A 13316-nucleotide genomic window follows, 5' to 3' on the forward strand; every position below is an offset into this window, starting at 1 on the left:
TTACACCAGCCCACAGGGGATTATTCTGTCCGTCCACCGTGCATCCAAAAATGGGAGAGGTGGGGCTGGGTGGGGAGGGTGGGGCTGGGTAGTGGGTGGGAGGCGTGGGGCTGGGTGGGGTGGGGCTGGGTGGGGAGGGGCTGGTCACCCCGTGGTGCCCTTATAAAACTCAACGTTTAACCTACTCACGCCGGCTTGTGCCCGCCCTCACAGTCGGCCATATTTGCAGAATACACCACGCCGCCGTTGACCCTGGCCATTGACCGAGCAACCCAACGTTCCTACCAGCTCCCTCCGCAGGAATGTGTTATATGCATGCATTTCCATTGAAGGCCACAGTGTCATTGAGTTGTGTTTTCTATCTATCACTCTTGTTTTTCTGCAGGGTATAAGCGAAGATTGTGGACGTGGATTGCACGGTCAAGCTAGAATGAGAATTAGAATATTTAGACTGCAGGAATACGATGAGCTATAAAGCTCTGTGTCGTAGATACGTACCAAGTATCAACCGCGTCACTTGCAAAGCGCGGCCAGGGAATCCAACTTGGGTTTTCCAGGGTCACGATACAATGCCCTGAATCAGTGCGCCATCACTCCCCCCCACACGCACCGCCACATAAACGCCGGCTCACGCACAACGCTGACCCAGCTCTCAGCGTCGAATTTACTTTCCCGTACCCTTTCAGTAGATTATAATAATAGTTAAGAGAGTGAAATGAATGAATAGGACAGGAAATATTTTGAAAGCGTTCATTCAATCTCCCATAAATCAAGCCTAATCTAATCACTTCCTCAAATGTTTTTTCACATTCTCTCTCTCTCTCTTCGCCCCGTCCGCCCGGCTCCCACCCAGCCTTCTAACTCCCTAAATGCAAAACTCAACCTCACATGAACTGTGCCTATTTGTGATGCACCTTATTGGCTTAGACGTAAGAATCACTAAATATTATGATTATTACATTCCTTCCAAGCCTCAGTGCCGTAATTACGTCATAAGTTATTCCGCAATCACTCGAAGCGCAAGCAGTCATTCTGATAATGAGCGGAATTGATGGTTCGACAAATGACCTGAATTGAAAATTTACCCCTTTTCACATTAATCCGGGTATTGTCTACGAAAAAGATGTACGGTATTGCGCCTCTAAAAAAACATTACTGTTAAAACACTATTTTTTTTATTTTACCAGGTAAGCACCCGCTGGGCTATACAACTCTTTTTTCAGAACAGACCTGGCCACAAATGATAGCTCAAAGAAGTGGCTTATGATGTGGAAATTTGTAGCAGCCATATACTCGAAACGCGCGATGTTGATTCGAAATGTGGAGGGAAAAAACCGGGGGACCCGGAGAAAAATCCACGCGACCACGGAGAGAGAGAGAGAGAGAACAACGCAGACTCCAAATATACAGCAGCAGGCGTCAGGGTCGGGATCGAATCCCCGATCTCCTGTATGTGGGCTCGATTCCCACATACGGGAAAACGATCTCGAGTCGAGAATCAACGACTCTGCCGCGCTCCTGCCGCCCGATTTGATCAAGGAAAGATTTACACGCGAGATGCAACGATGGTATATCTCTGAACGGGCGATTAAGCACACAACCTTGCCGTACTATTGCAGATCGAGAGCCCGTCAGCAAGCGCTTTGTCAAGATGCGTTATCGGCGATAAATAAATAAAAACCACGCAAGTCATTTATCGGGACAATTCATGGAATAATTTTGTGTGGTATCGTGGGACATTTTTTGCCAGTGTCAAAGTATGAAAAAAGGAAAGGGTTTACCCTTTCTGGCAATAATACAGGTGCAGTCTTAACTGACTGTGATGTTTCCATCCTACCTGCCTATGCCAGCTGTTATTTCCGACTCTGTGTGTGTGTCTCTCTCTTTATGCCTCTCTGTAAGATATCTCATGCTCAAATGTCCTTTGCATTGCACTCTCATGCCTTTGGATTGCACCACTCTTCGATCTTACATTAACATACCAATCTCTCACATTAACATAGCCACTTCCATGCCCTCGTCGAGGAGGCCGCTCTCCTATCTTACATTTGCGTGCTAATTTCTCACGTTAACATCACTAGCCCCGGCCACTTCTTTATGACCCTTGGGCTACACCCATTTCAAACCTTTTAAAACAGTCTGCCTCAGCAGCAGACCATGCTTTCCCACCTGATGACGGACGCTTGTGTTGCGCCCGAAACGTCGTGATTTATTTTATTTTATACCTATGTGACTTTACCGAAAGAATCAAAGAGTAATAATACGGGTGTTAAATAATCATCTAAAATAAAAACGATACCTTGCAAAATAAGATACCACCAAATAGATACCTTGCAAAATGTATTTATTTGGTGTTTGTCCATCTTAACCACCTGTCTAATTTCCAGGAAGGGTAGCACCTATTTTTCTTTTTCAGAAATGTTGTGTACGTTAGGAAGCACACTTTCAATTCAACACACGAGACTCTGAGCTTTGCTCTGTACGTACAGCATTCGCCACGTTGTCAATGCGGCAATTGTGATGTTCAAAACTCAATACGGTTTAAGTTTTGAGGCACAGACCCAGTTGTAGGTGGGGGGAAACGTTCATCGCCTAACTTTCGTCGCAAGCAAGAATATTCTGCAGTGCAAATTGAAGCGCCGATTTCAGGACGTGGGTCAAACACGACCACGTTCATTTTTGCAGCGTCACCACTTTGTCGATGTATCTTTCGCAAGCTTCTTAGAATCTGTTTCTAAGGAGTGTTTACTCTGCAGCCCGGAGTAAATCAATAACACAAGATGTTTGCTGACGATAACGACCACGGTGATAACGCTTTCTTTGTCCTTTGCAGATGTTTTAAATGATACCCGTATTCCTTCACGCAAATTCTGAGTTTTCAATGAATATCATCTCATAACACATATGTAGTGGTGATACGCGCTGGGATTAGGGATCGTATGCCAGCGCGTAATGATTGGCGGTGTATGTGGTGACGCGCGCTGACGGTGGAGGATCAGGGGTCAGCGCGGGGTCGTGGGTTACGGGGTACTGATTGGCTGTGTGCCGGTGACGCGCTGAGAGGGAGTGATCAAATGGCAGCGCGGTGTGATTGGTGGAGTAGTGTTAACACGCGCTGGGGAAAACGGATCGTAGAGAGAGCGCGTCGTGATTGGTTAACTAAGGAGCGATGCTCACGTCGACGTCCGCATCAGCTCCGTCTCCCGTGAGCAGGGGCTATAAAAGGGGATGCACACAGACGTAAGGGCAGTATGTAACCAGCGAAGAATGAAGACGGGGATGAAGACCTAGGGCCCTGCGGTACCTAGTCCCGCTGTCCTAACGGGACCGGGACTCTGTGTAACCCAGAGGCGAGTGTATTGTGTGTAGCCATAGGCATAGAGTCTACACGAGCCGAATGCATTGTGTGTAGCCAGAGGCATAGGGTCTACACGAGTCAAGTGTGTTGTGTGTAGCCAGAGGCATAGGTTCTACACAAGTCAAGTGTGTTGTGTGTAGCTAGAGGCATCGAGTCTACACGAGTTAAGTGGAGTGTATAGTCCAAAGGATAGAGACCACCCGTTGTATTGTGATACGTCAAGATTTAATAAAAGTGTGTTACCCGTCAAGAAGTTCCTGCCGTCAATTCAAATACTTCACATACATCGCTGAAATCGTGCGAGCGAGGCCCGAAAATTTGTAACAAACAATATTGGGTAAACATTAAAACATTAACCCGTAAAAACAAAGTTTTTCACTATAAATCCTTTATATGCGTGGCGGCTAGAGTCCTCTCGTCCTCTGGCTTGAGATGGCTGCCACCTATGGGTCAGATGATTGTCTGCCACCATTAAGCAATTGGTAATTAAATATTTTAAAAAAATTCCTAAAAAGTGTACAATTTTGGAAAAAAAATTTCACGAAAATAAATTGTCACGCACAACGAGTCTGTATACAAAATGTCAGCTCGATTGGATCACGGGAAGTGGGTTAAAAAGCGACCAAAAGATTTGCACGGTCGTAAGCGCGCAAGCAAGCAAGCAAGTGAACTTAATATAAAGGATTTAAAAAAACACGCTTACGTGTCGCCTAGGTGACACGTGTGTCTCTCCGCTCTTGGCAATTGTGCGCAGTTGCGTTGCGAGCTGCAGAGGCGATCCACAGCGACTCCATTGCAGCCACCCGTGACGTTGGGAAGGGAGAGTTCCTCGTTTTCGTGAGAGATCTTTGGCCATGCGACCCACGGGGGAGTGGGTGGGTGGGTGGTGGTGGGGGAAGGCAACGCGGTGGGTGGTGTGTGTAGCGCAGTATCGACTCGATAATCGCAACTCACGACTTACTCTACGGGACGTCTGGTAACAAAAAACAAATACCGTGTACAAAATCATTTGGCACGTGTCGTGTGACGACGGGTACAGCCAGATCCGACCGCTTCCGTTCGGTGCTCGCCGAGCTGCATTGGCTTCTGGGTATCCGAACGAATACATCGATGAGGACGCGCTAATTACGCACACGAATTGCTCGCCACAATTGAACCGCAATACCTCGCTCATCTCGTCAAGGAGCACAAACCATCATCACGCGAACTCCGCTCATCCTCGCAGCAGCAGCAGCAGCCATCAAACAAAGGCGGTGGTCACCACATCGTGCGGCGCTTCCAGATGTGCTTCCGCGGCCGTCTGGAACGCTCTCGCTTCCGATATTAGGAAGCCACTGGAGGCTGTGCACGTTTAAATCTAGATCGAAAACTCATTTCTTTAGAACTGCTTTTTTGTGTTTAGTTTGTTATTTTCCCCCCGCTTATACATCACCCACCATCAATCCACTGCTGGATTACAGGCCTCCCATAAGCCACCACGATATCACACGATCCCAGCGGTGTCATCACCCACGTGGCACCCTGCCCACGAGCCGATTTCATCGCTCCGTCTCCCACGGACGACGACGTCTCGAACGCCTAAATGTCGACGGGACAGAGCACAAGCGTCTAAATGCAACCGCATCACGAGACGCTGCGAAGAAATGAGCGAGCATCTTGATCGCACTGAGAGAATGGAGGCGGTTGGTCAAAAAATGGATAATGTTCCAAGTTGCTCATACAGATGGAGAGGAGTGAGGCGGGATGGGGGGGGCGGGGAGATGGAAGATGGGAGATCGGAGATGGGAGAGGGGAGAGGAGAGAGAAGAGAGAAGAGAGGAGAGATGCGAGATGACGGGGAGCTCTGCATGCTGATATGAGCTACCCGTCGGAGGCCGTCGGACTGCGAGAAGGGCTGCGTGCAGAACGAGAGAGAGTGAGAGAGTGAGCGAGAGAGTGAGCGAGAGGTGGGGGTTTACATAAAGCAAAGTTATTATAACAAAAATTACGAAATGATGAACGAAGCAAAGTGCCGACTACACCGAGCATCTTCTTGTTCCCACTGATCGTAAAAAAAGGAGAGATGCAAAGGGGAGATGGGAGAGGGGAGTAGAGAGAGGGGAGAGGGAAGATGGGAGAGGGAAAATGGGAGATGTCCAATAAGAATGTATGTGAGAAGCTTTACGCAGATCCATTCGCGGCTGTGTCGCCCTGACAGCGACGACACTGACCGTGTTTTACCCTGACGGATGACACAAGCCATGGAGCCAATTTGATTGCACGGTGTTGGGGAGTGGGGGGGTGGAATGTGGCTTCCAAATGTGTTCGGCTTTCTCCATTATTTGTTTTCTTCTCCAAAAAATATATAGATATATTTGCCTGTCAGCGGTGCAAGTTAAATTCGAATCGTAAACCCGCAAAGAGACAGACGACACGACCAGAAGGCCACAATGCTTGTATGCGAGTATCAACCGGCCCAAAAAAAAAACCCAATCATAAATTCAACTTGGAAACGCTCGCTCCCGATGGCACAGATCGACTCCAGAGGCGCGAGGGATCCGCAGAGCGACGGGAAGGCAGCCACGCGGGTGTTAACATCGGCCAATCCACCAGTGTTTGCACGTGGCAGGGACATCGCAGGGCCACCGAGAAAAATCGACGCGCGCGATGGGGTAAAACGACTCGAACCCCGTACAGACGGAACAGCCTGGAGTCCACGTGATTTGCCGTCACAGCCTTCTCCTGGCGAGAAACGGTGGTCACGGGAAGGGGATTTCACAGCCCATCTGTGCGGTGACCCACCAACCCTCGCTTCCTCCGCAGTGCTGGAGTGCTTCTGTGGTGTGGCAATACTAAGATTAGGTCGTCCGTGATAACCGTATCATTCGTTTTGCTAAATATTGTAACGTAGTGGTTATCGTTGCTCATTGCTGTGTTTTTCAATATTCCATATCTTGACAAAAATTCGGTTCACAACAGTAATTAAAGTTATAATATATATCGCCCTTAAATCAGTGTTTTTTGCAAGAGCTGTGTTTATATATTTTTGTAAGGATGTAATGATTAAAAGACTTGCGGCAGGCTTGCGCTAAGTGAACTGCAGTTGAAGGACGTTTACGCCAAATCTATTTCCACTTAAAACTACGGAAATTTTTATTTTATTTTACCAGGCAAGGCCCACTGAGTTGTATAGCTCGTTTTCAGAAGCGACCTGGCCACAAATGATAGCTCAACGAAGTGGCGTATCACGTGGAAATTTATAGCAGCCAAATACTCTGAACGCATGTTGATTCTTAACGTGGTGGGGGAAAACCCGAGCGAGCCGGAGAAAAATCCACGCGACCACGGGGAGAGAGAGAGACACGCAACCTCTAAATATACAGCAGGCGTCAGGGTCGGGATCAAACCCACGACCTCCTGCATACCAGGCGAGGTAGTTAACATCTCCTAGCCACCGTGATGATGGTGATGAGAGAGAGAGAGACAAGCAACCTCCAAATATCCAGCAAGCGTCAGGGTCGGGATCGAACCCACGACCATCCTGCATACCAGACGAGGTAGTTAACATCTCGCCACTTGAAGTCCAGCAACGTCAACAATAACGCAATTACAATGTTCCGGGAAACTGAAGTTGCAATCGTCGTCACGTCGTCACACGTGATATGACAGATGGTGAACCCTGTATCAGAATGCTTTAGTCGATCAATTCAGAATTGGACTTTGTTATTTCAGCCGCTTTCTCTCTCTCTCCAGTGTACAGAACGAGAAAAAAAGATGCTGGAAGGTGACACTGATGGCTGCTCTGTGCTTCCAGTGTTCAGAGGCCTGCTTAAGGCGCGGCTCCGGCTGGAGCACACGTACCACACACATGCCGGTGATGTGCACGTCTTCTTCGAACGCTGGGGAGCCGGGAAAGCCCCTCTCTGTACCAGCGTGGACGGCACCCTCGTGGTGTTCACCTTCTGAAGCGCTCGCTCGTCACCAGTGGCGTGCGCGATGACCACCACAGCCACGTGACTTTTCTTTCGTGTTGTGCGCGGTGCTTTTAGCGCCACAGCGCGTGGATTTGTAGCGTTCATTTTCATTTGTTTGCTGGTGAACTGTGTATTTCGAATCGAAATCGCCTCCAGTGCTGTTGCTGCTGGCGGCAATAACATTTATTTAAATGTCAAAGTCTCCAGCGTATGGCAAGTGCGTGCAAATCACACGTCCAAGTTAAAGTCTGTGAGCCACGCGATAGCTTCAAGGATGGAGCGACCAATACTGCTCAGTCCCGCCGGGGAGCGGCCGTAAGATGCGGTTGTTCGCGATAAGGTCCATTGTCTGGTTGGGGTGGCCGCAGTCGCACCGTGGGGGTCGTCTTTAATTCTCCACTCGTGGGAGGAGGTGTGTGCCCAGCGACTTGTTGCTGCTCCGACACGCGTTGACGGAGCGCCGCTGATTTCTTCGGCAGATCGTCACCGTGGCACGGCAATCGTGGGGTCGTCGACGCGGCTTGCCTTTGGAGTGTCCACACAACTCCACTGTGTTCGCCAGCGGTCTTTGATTGAACCACCGCGTAATGCGATTGTCTCGCACGATCCCAGATTCGGTGTCCGGGATTTCAAACGAGTTCGTGGAGGGATCAAGCAGGGTCTTGCTGTCATGGTAAATGTACACTGCCTCGGATTTGTTTTTTTCCAGCCGCTGAGGCCCTTTGAGCCAAGCGACTCTTTGACAAATCACCGATGCACCACCCCATGCCACTGCCTCCCGTAGGAGTTTACCGCTCACTGCCACGTGCAGTCCAATGAGACATTTATTGGACGACCGCGTGCTGCGTTCAACTTCAAGCAGTTTGAGTTGTCGGAAGCTGATATTTTGATGTTGTTGTTGTACAAATTGACTCGAGGGTTAAATCGACGTGACGAATGGAAACCCTGAAAGTCTGTAACGTTCCCCAGATTGTGCTTGTTGCCAGCCAGCGAACAAGATAGACACACTATTACTATAAGATTGACACACCATTACAAGCTGGACTCATTGGCTGAGCAACACAACCCGCCATTGTATCATCACCACCGCTGTCAATCGGTCACATTTACCCAAATTTATTTCGATAGTGATCCAAGATAATAGGACCACAATGCACTCATTCAGGAAATAAATGCTGATGGGTGTTTTTTTTTGCATATGCACAAATGGCTGGGTGCTTTTTGGACTTTTTTCATTTTGTTTGAAACAAATGGTCTTCCAAACTGCACTATTATTCTGTTAGGATGACGGGTTTGTCTCATAATGTACAGATTTTATTTTTGTTGTGTATGAGTCAAGGTAATGAGCCCCTCTGCATGGATTGTCGAACCCCATATCTACGATTCCTAGAGGCAGACATTGAAGCATTGAACATAGTTGACCACTATATACTCTAGATTTGAAGTTTTCGTGACTGCAGGGATCCATACTCTTTGGTTCTTTCGGTAATGTTACGTAGGTATAAAATAAAATAAAATCACGACGTTCCGGGCGCAACACAAGCGTCCGTCATCAGGTAGGACAATCACAGCAAGAAACAATTGCCAGAAACGTCGTGATGTTAATTTATTTTATTTTGTACCTATGTGACTTTACCGAAAGAACCAACGAGTACTATATACTCTGCCGATGAGTCCTAATGATGATGAAGCCAGTCCACAGTTTATCATTGATGCTGTCAATCGGTCACATTGCCTCAAATGTATTGTGATGGTGACCTAAAACAAGACGACCACAATGCACTACTTCAGGACCACAATGCACTACTTCAGGACCACAATGCACTTCTTTAGGAAATTCTGATGGGGTTTTTTTTGCATATGCGCACATTTCTGGGTGCTTTTTACATACTTTTTAGTATTCTTGAAACAAACTGCACAGTCAACTCACTAAAAATGTTTGACCCAATATGTGGCCTGAAATATTGATATAATTGCTCAACCCAGGCTATAAATGTTCTGATGCGTGCATTGTCTTTGTGCTGTTCCCCTTATGACGTTCTCTGGTCTGACACTGGTGAGACTAGGCCATAAAGAAGGCTGTCTCTGGTGTAGGCCAATCAGTTTAAAAGACAATGCATTATATTATCAGAGCATGTTTGTTTGCATATTTTGACACACATTTGTGTGCTTAATGCAGACTTGATGCCTTGCTAAGAAAGAAAATAAATTGAATGATAGAATACGACGTTTCGATTGAAACACAAGCAGTCGTCATCAGGTAGAACTAAATTTGGGAGAGAGACAAAACACAGACACGGAGACACATAGACAGACAGACAGACACACAAGCAGAGAGAGACAACACAGATACACACAAAGAGAGACACACATAGACACACAGACAGACACACGCAGAGAGAGAGACAACACAGAGACAGAGAGAGAGAGACACACATAGACACACAGACAGACACACAAGCAGAGAGAGACAACACAGAGACACACAGAGACACACACAACATAGACAGACAGAGACACAACATAGACACACAAACAAACACACAAGCAGAGAAAGACAACACAGAGACACACAGAGAGAGACACACAACATAGACACACAGACAGACACACAAGCAGATAGAGACAGCACAGAGACACACAGAGAGATACACAATATAGACACAAGCAGAGAGATACACAACACAGTGACACACACAGAGAGACACACAACATAGACACACAGAGACACACAGAGAGAAAGACACAACATAGACACACAGAGACCCAATGCCTCTGTGTCGTGGCCTATTTGGTGTTTGAACATCTTAACGCCTCCTGTTTGATTCCCGAGAGAAAGGAAACACCGATTCTTATTTTTCATCATTTTGTGACACTACTATACGTATACAGTGACTAGCTGTACTACCCGGCTTCGCCCGGGACTTGTATCCACCACGGCCGGCCGCCTTTGTCTCCCCAGTGGCGATGTTAATACGCCACACCAGTTACTCGTTTGAGGCTGAGTCGACCTATGGGAGGTTCAAATAATCTTGACCGGTGGTGGCCATGAGCGGGAATCGAACTCGGTTCGCCGGGTTGGTAGCGCAGCGTAGCGTTAACCACTACACCCACCGCTCCTCACACACACAGACGCACAGACTCACACACAGACTCACACACAGACACACACACAGACACACGCAGACACACACAGACACACACACACAGACACACACACAGGCAGCACGCTAAGCACTACACTACCGTTCCCCCTACACACCACACACGCACACACACAGACACACACACAGACACACACACACAGACACACAGACACACACACAGACACACACACACAGACACACACACACACACAGACACACACACACAGACACACACACACACAGACACACACACACACACACAGGCAGCACGCTAAGCACTACACTACCATTCCCCCTACACACCACACACGCACACACACAGACACACACACAGACACACACACACAGACACAGGCAGCACGCTAAGCACTACACTACCGTTCCCCCTACACAACACACGCGCACACACACAGACACACACACAGACACACAGACAGACACACAGACACACACACAGACACACAGACAGCACGCTAACCACTACACTACCGCTCCCCACACACCACACATGCACACACACAGACACACACACAGACACACACAGACACAGACAGCACGCTAACCACTACACTACCGCTCCCCACACACCACACACACACACAGACACACACACAGGCAGCACGCTAAGCACTACACTACCGTTCCCCCTACACAACACACGCGCGCGCGTCCATAGGTACACATACACGCGCTTGCTGCAGACACACACGACTTTCAGGGTGCGTAAGGCAGTAAACGACTGAAAGAATAAAGCGGCAATGCTGTGCGAGGAACGCCTTAGACCAGCAACACATTTGTGTAATGCGAGCGTAAACACACAAACACATACAAACACATACACACACATACATACACACACATACACACAAACACACAGACATACACATACACACAAACACACACATACATGCACACAAACACATACACAATACACACACACATACATGCAGACACAGACAGACACATAACACACATACATACACACACATACACACACATACATAGACACACACATACATAGACACACACATACATACACACAAACACATGCACACACGTACATACACACATACATAGAGACACGCAGACATACACATAAAGACATAAAAAAAAACCCACATACATACACACACACATACACACAAACACATACATACACATACATACACACATACATAGAGACACACAGACATACACATAAACACAAACACACATACACATGACCCGGCTTCGCCCGGGACTTGGATCCACGATGCCCCGCCGCCTTTGTCTCCCCAGTGACGATGTTCACACACGACAGCAGTTACGCTTTTGAGGCTGAGTGGACCTAGGGGAGGGCCAGGTCCGTTTCAAATAATCGTCAGCGGTGGTGGGCGTGAGTTGGAATCGAACTGGGGTCGCTCAAGCAGCTTAATGACTGTTTGTACAAAGAACATATAAAGAATCGATTATAATAACCAGGCAAGAGTCCACATTATAGACTGCCAGTACACGCACTCAGCTTCATAAGCAGGCTAGAGTGTACATGATAGAGTGGCAGTACGCTCACTGAGCTTAATAAGCAGGCTACAGTGTACATGATAGACTGGCAGTACGCTCACCCAGCTTAATGAGCATTTGTACAGTGAACATTAAAGTAATCGATTGTTGGCGCGTTGGGTTTAAAAGTAATATTAATAGCACACATTGTGGTGGGGGTGTAGTGAAGAGTAGGAAAAACTTTGATGAATTTACCTCAGAGTGGCGTGGTGGGTGTCGAGGCCTAGTAGCGTGCAAAGCCTGCGGCCTCGCCTAAAATTGTCGGCTTGGAAGAGGCAGGGTACGGGTGGCGTTCATTCCCCCCCCCCCCTAGCGCTTTAACAATACTGTGTAATGGCTATTATTTAATTAAATACGGAGCTTATGAAAGTGGCGAAGGCGTGGCTAGCCGTTGGCAGGGGCAACCGCCGTCCAATGAAACTGCAGCCCTTGGCGAAGGCGTGGCTAGCCGTTGCCAGGTCCAATGAAAGCGGCGAAGGCGTGGCTAGCCGTTGCCAGGGGCAACCGCCGTCCAATGAAAGTGCGTATGGGCCAAAGTCCACCCACACACACACACACAGACAGACAGACATGAACGATTTTATATATATAGACTAGCTGTACTACCCGGCTTCGCCCGGGACTTGTATCCACCACGGCCGGCCGCCTTTGTCTCCCCAGTGGCGATGTTAATACGCCACACCAGTTACTTGTTTGAGGCTGAGTCGACCTATGGGAGGTTCAAATAATCTTGACCGGTGGTGGCCATGAGCGGGAATCGAACTCGGTTCGCCGGGTTGGTAGCGCAGCGTAGCGTTAACCACTACACCCACCGCTCCTCACACACACAGACGCACAGACACACACACAGACACACACACAGACACACGCAGACACACACAGACAGACACAGACAGACACACAGACACACAGACAGCACGCTAACCACTACACTACCGCTCCCCACACACCACACACGCACACACACAGACACACACACAGACACACACACACAGACACACAGACACACACACAGGCAGCACGCTAAGCACTACACTACCGTTCCCCCTACACACCACACACGCACACACACAGACACACACACAGACACACACACACAGACACACACACACAGACACACACACAGACACACACACACAGACACACACACACACACAGACACACACACACAGACACACACACACAGACACACACACACAGGCAGCACGCTAAGCACTACACTACCATTCCCCCTACACACCACACACGCACACACACAGACACACACACAGACACACACACACAGACACAGGCAGCACGCTAAGCACTACACTACCGTTC

The sequence above is a fragment of the Lethenteron reissneri genome, chromosome 52 (assembly GCF_015708825.2).
Source record: "Lethenteron reissneri isolate LAM-NWPU_2019-01 chromosome 52, ASM1570882v1, whole genome shotgun sequence".
NCBI classification, from domain to species: Eukaryota; Metazoa; Chordata; class Hyperoartia; order Petromyzontiformes; family Petromyzontidae; genus Lethenteron; species Lethenteron reissneri.